Genomic DNA, 8931 nt, shown 5'->3' with positions numbered 1-8931 from the left:
TGATCATAAGCGTAAAAATAAATCATGCATAAAATATAGAGGGAAATACTCAGACAAGAACACAAAATTTATTTCATTGAGTAATCAACACAATTGACATTTTTTTAGTTCAGCTAATGTACATAAGAAGATAGGAGATGGAACTATTAAAACCGGGAATGAAAGTCACTTTCAATACTAAAAAAAAAAAAAAAACAAACAAACAAACAAAAAAACTAGTAAGGAAGTTATACACTGACAAAATTAAAATTCCCCTTTAAAAGAGATAAACTGTTGAAACTCACTCAAACAAGATAAGCCAATCTGAACAGACTTGTAATTAGCAAGGGTAGTACTATTGTTTAAATAAGAGAAGCCTAAGAATAATAGGTGATTTTGAAGTAAAAACCACAGAAACATTTGAAGAATTAGCATTGATCTTTTGTGAACTTTGAAAAGAGTTGAGAAATAAGGACTTAACACATCTATATTCATATATTTTCTTTGTTTGTTTGTTTTTGTTTCTGTTTGCTTGGTTTTGTTATTTTTGTTTTTTGAGACAGAGTTTCTCTGTATAGCCCTGCCTGTCCTGGAACTCACTTTGTAGACCAGGCTGGGCTGGAACTCAGAAATCTGCCTGCCTCTGCCTCCCAAGTGCTGGGATTAAAGGCGTGCACTACCACCATTCACCAGTGATCCTAAGATAGCATGGAAAGTCCTTTGGGGCCCTTGGGACCGTTTGCCCCGAGTGTTTTTTTATGGAATTCTGGCTTTTGTTTTTTTAATGTTTTAGTAGTTTATGTTATTATTTTTATGCATACTGGATAAGGCTGTGTATTCTTTGGATGAATCTCACCTCACAGGGGTATGGTTTATATAATCTTTTTTACTTTGCACTAGGTTTTTGGGTTGTTTTGTTTTGTTTTGTTTTTTTGCTAATATTTTATCAAAGGTTTTTTGCATATATATTATAGCTATTTCCTGGTAAATTCTGGCTTTTGTGTTAATATATGAATATGGAGCTATGAACTAACCAGTACCTCCAGAGCTCCTTGGAACTATACCACCAATCAAAGAAAACACATGATAAAACTTGTGGCTCTAGCTATATGTGTAGCAGATAATGGCCTAGTAGGTCATCGAAGGGAGGAGAGGCCCTTGGTCCTGTGAAGGTTCTAAGCTCCAGTGTAGGGGAATGCCAGGACCAGTAATGGGAGTGGGTGGGTTGGAGAGTGAGGAGGGATAGGGAGGGGATTTTCAGGGGAGAAAACTAGAAAAGGAGATATCATTGAAATGTAAATAAAGAAAACATCTAATAAAAAGAAAAAAGAAAAAAAAAACACTCAGGGCAAGCATTTCACAGTAATAAGCTCTATCATATGAAAAATATGTTAACTAGCATGTGGAAATAAAGAACTCTTGAGACTGATATAAACATAAAAACAAAACCAGTTATTGGTCTTCTAACTGCCAAAGAAACAGGATAGTTTTCTCCAGTTACAAGAAAATGATGAAATTCACTCTACCATTCTCTGTATAAATAAATTCCTTACACTATATAATCTGGGGTAGTAGCACACATCTCCAGTGCCAGCCAAGAGATTATCAGATTTTCTTGCACCCAAGGATGTCTGCATGAGCATAAGGACACTGCCTAGATTGCATCATACATCAAGACCCAATGTGGGCCTGTTAGTATCTGGAGACTGACTTCACACAACAGACACACAACCCACTACCTCATGATATAGGGTTAGGTTCACAGCAATGGAACATTAACAGAGATACTGCCTGAGAAAAGGAGGGAAGGAAGAAAGGAAGGAAAAAAGGAAAGAGGGCAGAAGGGAAGAAAGGATGAATGGAAGCAAGCAAGGAAAGAAGAGTGTTAGGTCAAGTGGAACAGATTTGTTGGCATTAAACTTTAATCTCAGCACTTAGCAGTCAAGAGCAGACAGATCTATCTGATAAGAACTCAGCCTGGTCTATAGAGAAAGGTAAACAACCAGAGCTATCTACTGAGACCCAGTCTCAAACTAACGAAATGTGCTCTGAACCTCATTACCTGAGATCAGTCTGCAGAAAGGATGAAGGAAGGAATGATATGACTATCAGAAGCTCTGCAATGACCTCTATCTCCAAATTATGCTAGACTCGCTAGACTCTCTCTCTCTCTCTCACACACACACACACATACACACACATACATACACACACACACATACACACACACACATACACACACACACACACACACACAAGAACTCTCACCAATAAACCCAAATAAGAAATGAGAGTAAATAAATTTGTTTCTGATTACTCCACAAGAGCAAATAGTATATACAATCATAGATAGTTTGCAAAGAGATAAATTGACAGCACACAAGTGACATGTAGACTAATTAATCTTTATTAAAATAGTGAAAACCATGATGAAGCATTACAAGAGAGGATACAACCAAGACAAAAGTTAAAATGGATTAAAAAACAAAACATCATAGATTTAGAGGACTAAATGGATTGACAGTGGCAGAGTAAGTCTACTGAATGGCAAGCTGTTTTCTAAGTTCATCAACATGCCAAAATTAGAAGAGGTCCTAGTTCAACTTGCTAACCTTAGATAAAGTCAGGATCCCAGGCAGTGCCAGAGTGCTCAGCAGAAAGAAAGAATGTGAGTTCAAACTCAAGAAAAGGAGCACAGGCTTCCCAGAGCCTGGAAAGCTCGGTGCAGCTGGGGCCCTGGACTACTGGGGCCCTGGACTACATACACAAGGACAGGATCTTGATCCCAAGAACACCAGGTCAATGTGTTGTGGTGGTCTGTACCATACAAGGCCAGTTCAATGCTCAGATGGCAAAAGAGACCATTTCCAAGAGGGGAAAATACCAAAGCTAAATTGGCTGATTGAATTCTAAAAGTCAGTCTTTTCTCAAATGACACACATCTAAAGGGCAGGTAGAAGGATCCACATCAGTGAAAAGTGTCATTAGTCCAAGTTCCCCAGAGAGTCTTCCCAGGTTTTCTTCACTATGAGGTCCTATGTCATTGATTGGAGAGACACTTGCACTGAGGTTGAGTTGCTATGGAGTAGCAGATGGTTTGGTGCTCACTGGACTCAAGGCTTGCATCCTGGTCTCTCTGGCCTACTGTGATCATCCCAAGGTTGGGAGATGATAAGTTCCCTGCTTTCTGTGCCAGCTGGCTGACCTGGATCTTGTGAGAAGAGAAGAGGTGGGCACAGTCTTAGGGTCAGCAGTGAAGGAATAGCCTTGAGGGCAGGTGTGTCTGAGCAGGCTGGCCTGTGAGGTCAAGATAGAATTGACTGTTTGAAGCGCCCAGTGCACTGTGGCTCCTGCATGATACAGTTGCCAAGTGAGCCAGGCACGCTGAGAGACAGTGGGCTCTAGGCTGCTTGAGGGCATACGCAGGAAGGCACCTCCAGGGGCCTGTAGGTCATCCAGGGTCACCTGCAAGGCACTCAGATTGGTGAAGACTCTGGACATCAGATGTGAGAATGTCAGGCCTAAGCTGGCTTCCGGAGAAGGCTTTCTGCACCTCTTGGCAGCGTGGTAGGGTGCATCTGGGCTGTCACCCCAGCGACTTCGCTTCAGAGTTCTCACAGGAGATCTTGGCTGGGGCCTTCGGTCCCTAACATGCAGTTTTGTGTGCAAGATATCTGTGGGAGAGAGCATGGACCTTAATCATTTTGCACACTCATTTCCTTTAACACAGCAGCTCCCCTGCCCCAAAACACACACCAAAGTATCTTTTTGTAACATCACATGGAAATGCAGGAAACTTCCAACAAACCCAGACAGATCTTTGGTTCGAGAAACCCCACCTGGCCAGTCACTACCAGATGTGTCATCTCCAAGGTTGGCTTAGCTCCCAGGGCTCTTGGGCCGAGTCCTGCTTCTTCAAAGCCCAGACCTACCTCTTCTGTGGGTGGACACTAGCTTGTCCCTTCCTCTTTCTCTGGAGGGAGATGGTCTGCCCCTCTTCTTCTCTTTCAGCTTGCTGCTTCTCTTGTTTGGTTCACATGAGGACACAGCCCAGCTTTGCTGAGATCTCTTCTGACTGGGGACCTTAACCTCTGACTTTGGCCATTTGTTCTCTGTAGGAAGAAGTGGTGATTGGTGACAGTTCCCCAACTTTCTCAGGAAAGCCTGAGATCAGCTTCCATAAGGTCAAGCTCCTGGCATGCCTTGAAATCCCATGTAGTCCTCCACTATTTTTCAATTCCCCATTCCCTCTTTGTACCTAATTTGGATGTTCTCAAGCTGCTTCAACAAACATTCCAAAATACATCCCAAGAATACTTGGATGATACAGCCATTGGCAAAAAGTCGGCCCATACAGGCACACATGTCCAGACATACAAACACACACACACACACACACACACACACACACACACACATATTTGAACTATGCAGGGAGGGAATGGAATGCCCAGTGCAGCCAACCTCTCTCTTTACCTTCCCCTAGTACATCAGTAGTTCAAAGACCTAAATCCTACCTTTGCCCTTGGGAGAGGTCTTGGAAATCCTACCAGTGTTCTCCCAACTCTCAGAGGACTGATTCTCTTTTGCCTTCTGGTCTAGGGGCTGTTCTCTCTTGGAAGGTGACTGGATGGACATCTCTAGTTTCACATGCCCATGCTTCTCAACTTGAGTTTCACTCATGTCTGCTCCCAGGGCCATGCCTCTGCCTCCCTCTCAGGCTGGAGCTCACTTTCAAATGGCCCTGACAGTAGAGAAGATTGGCTTTAAATAGAGCCCTTGAAGCCCCTCCCCCTCCTGCAGAACTCTCCCTAAAAGTCTTGCCCAGCCATAGACAGGCCACACCCTCAATAAAGGGAGGGGAGGGGCTGCTAAATTCAATCTAACTCAAGGAAGTATTGTACGTTTTCTCTTGATTCTGGCCACTCTTTGTCTACTAAATTGGGAGGCTTTGAAGCTTAAAGCCACATTTAACTTTGTGTTTTATAAACATTACAGGGAAAACACAATGCTTTTTAGTACTATGGTTGTGTGCTTTTCATTTGCCATAGTGTTTCCCCCACTCCTTGTCACTCTTTCTGAGTATAGATGTGATGTGAGTGGGTGTCTGTGTGAGTGCAGGAATGGGTGCAAGTGTACCAGCATGTGTGTGGCCCTACTACCTCCTTTTGAATATATGTTTAAATGGATGCACTGTGTGGGCTACTGACAAAGTTCAAGGACAACCAAAGCTACCTACTGAGACTCAGTCTTGTATTAGTCAGGGTTCTCTAGAGTCACAGAATTTATGGATAGTCTCTACATAGTAAAGGAATTTATTGATGATTTACAGTCTGGAGCCCAATTCCCAACAATGGTTCAGTAGTAGCTATGAATGGCAGTCCAAGGATCCAGCAGTTACTCAGTCCCACAGGGCAAGCAGGCAAAGGAACAAGAGTGAGACTCCTTTCATCCAATGTCCTTATATGGTCTCCAGCAGAAGGTGTAGCCCAGACTAAAGGTGTGTTTCACCACACCTTTAATCCCAGATGAAAGGTGTAGCCCAGATTAAAGGTGTGTTCTACCACACCTTTAATCCCGGATCACCTTGAACTTGGAGATTTAATCTTCTGGAATCCATAGCCACTATGCCTCAAGATCTCCATACCAAGATCCAGATCAGAAACTTCTATCTCCCAGCCTCCAGATGAGGGTCACTGGTGAGCCTTCCAATTCTGGATTGTAGTTCATTCCAAATATAGTCAAGTTAACAACCAGGAATGGCCACTACAAGTCTCAAATGAACAAAATTGTCAACTGAGCCTCATCACCTGAGATCGGTCATTCTGTACAACAGGGTGGAGGAAGGAAAGCTATGACTCTCAGGAATTCTGCAATAACCTCTATCTACAAATCATGCTCCCGTTAAACACACACACACACACACACATACTTTGTTTTCAACTGTACAGGGAGGGCACAGAGTGTGCAGCTGGCCTCCCTCCTCACCTTCCCCAAGCCCATCAGTAGTTCAAAGATCTAAACCCTACCTTTGCCCTTTGGAGAGGACTTGAAACTCCTGCCAGTGTTCACCCCATTCACAGGGGACTGATTCTCTTGTGGCTTCTGGTCTAGGGACTGCTTTCTCTTGGTTGGAGACAGAATGGACATCTCTAGTTTCATATGTCTATGCTTCTCTGCTTGTGTGTCTCTCAAGTCTGCTCCCAGGGCCATGCTGACTGTCTTTAAATAGAGCCCTGGAAGACCCTCCTCTGCCTATAGACCTCTTCCTGAAGCTTTTGACATGCCCTCAACAGGCCACTCCCTCAAGAAATGGAGGGGTGGGGATGTCTAAATTCAATCTAAGTCAAGGAAGTATTGTAGGTTCTTTCTTGATTCTGACCACTCTTTCCCTAAATTGGGAGAGTTTGAAGCTGAAAGCCATATTTAACCTTGTGTGTTAGAAACATTACACAGAAAACAAAATGCTTTTTCATACTATGAGTGTGTGCTTTTCATTTGCCATGGTGTTACTCTCTAGTTCCTTGTCTCTTTCTGTGTGTAGATTGGGTGTGAGTGGGTGGCTGTGTGAGTGCAAACACAGTGGCAGAGTAAGTCTACTGAATGGTGAGCTGTGTTCTAAGTTCATCAACATTCCAAAACTAGAAGAGGTCATAGTCCAACTTGCTAAACTGAGGTAAAGTCCAGATTCCAGGCAGTGCCAGAGTGCTCAGCAGAAAGAATGTGAGTTCAAACTCAAGGAAAGAAGTACAGGCTTGCCAGTGCCTAGAAAGGTCTGTGCTGCTGGAGACCTGGACTACTATCATATACAAGGACAGGATCTTGACCCCAAGAACACCAAGTCAATGTGTTGTGGTGGTCTGTACCATACCAGACCAGTTCAATGCTCAGTTGGCATAAGGGACCCAGTCCAAGAGGGGAGAATACCCAAGCTCAATTGGCTGATTGAATTCTAAAAGTCAGTCTTTTCTCAAATGATGGCCATGTCCTAAAGGGCAGGTAGAAGGGTCCACAAAAGTGAAAGGTTTCAACAGTCCAAGTTCCCCAGAGAGTCTTCCCAGGTTTTCTTCACTGTGAGGTCCTATGTCATTGATTGGAGAGACACTTGCACTGAGGTTGAGTTGCTATGGAGTAGCAGATGGTTTGGTGCTCACTGGACTCAAGGCTTGCATCCTGGTCTCTCTGGCCTACTGTGATCATCCCAAGGTTGGGAGATGATAAGTTCCCTGCTTTCTGTGCCAGCTGGCTGACCTGGATCTTGTGAGAAGAGAAGAGGTGGGCACAGTCTTAGGGTCAGCAGTGAAGGAATAGCCTTGAGGGCAGGTGTGTCTGAGCAGGCTGGCCTGTGAGGTCAAGATAGAATTGACTGTTTGAAGCGCCCAGTGCACTGTGGCTCCTGCATGATACAGTTGCCAAGTGAGCCAGGCACGCTGAGAGACAGTGGGCTCTAGGCTGCTTGAGGGCATACGCAGGAAGGCACCTCCAGGGGCCTGTAGGTCATCCAGGGTCACCTGCAAGGCACTCAGATTGGTGAAGACTCTGGACATCAGATGTGAGAATGTCAGGCCTAAGCTGGCTTCCGGAAAAGGCTTTCTGCACCTCTTGGCAGCGTGGTAGGGTGCATCTGGGCTGTCACCCCAGCGACTTCGCTTCAGAGTTCTCACAGGAGATCTTGGCTGGGGCCTTCGGTCCCTAACATGCAGTTTTGTGTGCGAGATATCTGTGGGAGAGAGCATGGATCTTAATCACTTTGCACACTCATTTCCTTTAACTCAACAGCTCACCTGCCCTAAAGCACTCCCCAGAGGATCTTTTTGTAACATCCCGTGGAAATGCAGGAAACTTCCAACCAACCCAGACAGCTATTCTGTTCAAGAAACCCCACCTGGTCAGTCACTACCAGATGTGTCCACTCCAAGATTTGCTTAGCTCCCAATGCTTTTGGGCCCTGAGTCCTGCTTCTTCAAAGCCCAGACCTACCTCTTATGTGGGTGGACACTAGCTTGTCCCTTCCTCTTTCTCTGGAGGGAGATGGTCTGTCCCTCTTCTTCTCTTTCAGCTTGCTGCTTTTCTTGTTTGGTCCACATGAGGAGACAGCCCAGCTTTCCTGAGATTTCTTCTGACTGGGGACCTTAACCTCTGATCTTGGCCATGTGTTCTCTGTAGGAAGAAGTGGTGATTGGTGACAGGTCCCCAACTTTCTCAGGAAAGCCTGAGATCAGCTTCCATTAAGCCAAGCTCCTTGCATGCCTTGAAATCCCATGCAGTCCCCCACTATTTTTCAATTCCCCATTCCCTCTTTGTACCTAATTTGGATGTTCTCAAGCTGCCTCAGCAAACACTCCAAAATACAGTCCTAAGGATATTCAGCTGACACAGCCATTGGCAAAAAGCAGGCCTACACAGGCACACATGCCCCCCCCACACACACCCACACATTTTGTTTTGAACTATATAGGTAAGGAATGGAATGCAGAGTGCAGCCATCCCCTCTCTTTACCTTCCTCAAGCCCATCAGTAGTTCAAAGACCTAAACCCTACTTTTGCCCTTGGGAGAGATCTTGGAAATCCTGCCAGTGTTCCCCCAACTCTCAAATGACTGATTCTCTTTATCCTTCTGGTCTAGGGGCTGCATTCTCTTGGAAGGAGACTGGATGGACATCTCTAGTTTCACGTGCACAGGCTTCTCATCTAGTGTTTCATTCATGTCTGCTCCCAGGGCCATGCCTCTGCCTCCCTCTCAGGCTGGAGCTCACTTTCAAATGGCCCTGATAGTAGAGCAGATTGGCTTTAAATAGAGCCCTGGAAGTTCCTCCCCTTCATTCAGATCTCTCCCTAAAAGTCTTGCCCAGCCCTAGACAGGCCACACCCTCAATAAAGGGAGGGGACGGGCGACTAAATTCAATCTAACTCAAGGAAGTATTTTAGGTTCTTTCTTCATGCTGACCACTC

General features: G+C 44.8%; 2 pseudogenes; both read right to left on the bottom strand.

Annotated features, from left to right (window-relative positions):
• Positions 1-3019: 3019 nt before the first annotated feature.
• On the bottom strand, positions 3020-4680 carry LOC147004284 (uncharacterized; annotated as a pseudogene).
• Positions 4681-7065: 2385 nt separating this feature from the next.
• LOC147004283 (uncharacterized) lies at positions 7066-8704 on the bottom strand (annotated as a pseudogene).
• Positions 8705-8931: the final 227 nt, after the last annotated feature.

This window comes from Mus caroli, unplaced genomic scaffold, assembly GCF_978045245.1.
Source record: "Mus caroli unplaced genomic scaffold, Mus_caroli_1 scaffold_6, whole genome shotgun sequence".
Taxonomy (NCBI): domain Eukaryota; kingdom Metazoa; phylum Chordata; class Mammalia; order Rodentia; family Muridae; genus Mus; species Mus caroli.
The sequence above is the reverse complement of the archived record's forward strand: the minus strand, read 5'-3'. Positions and strand labels throughout refer to the sequence as shown.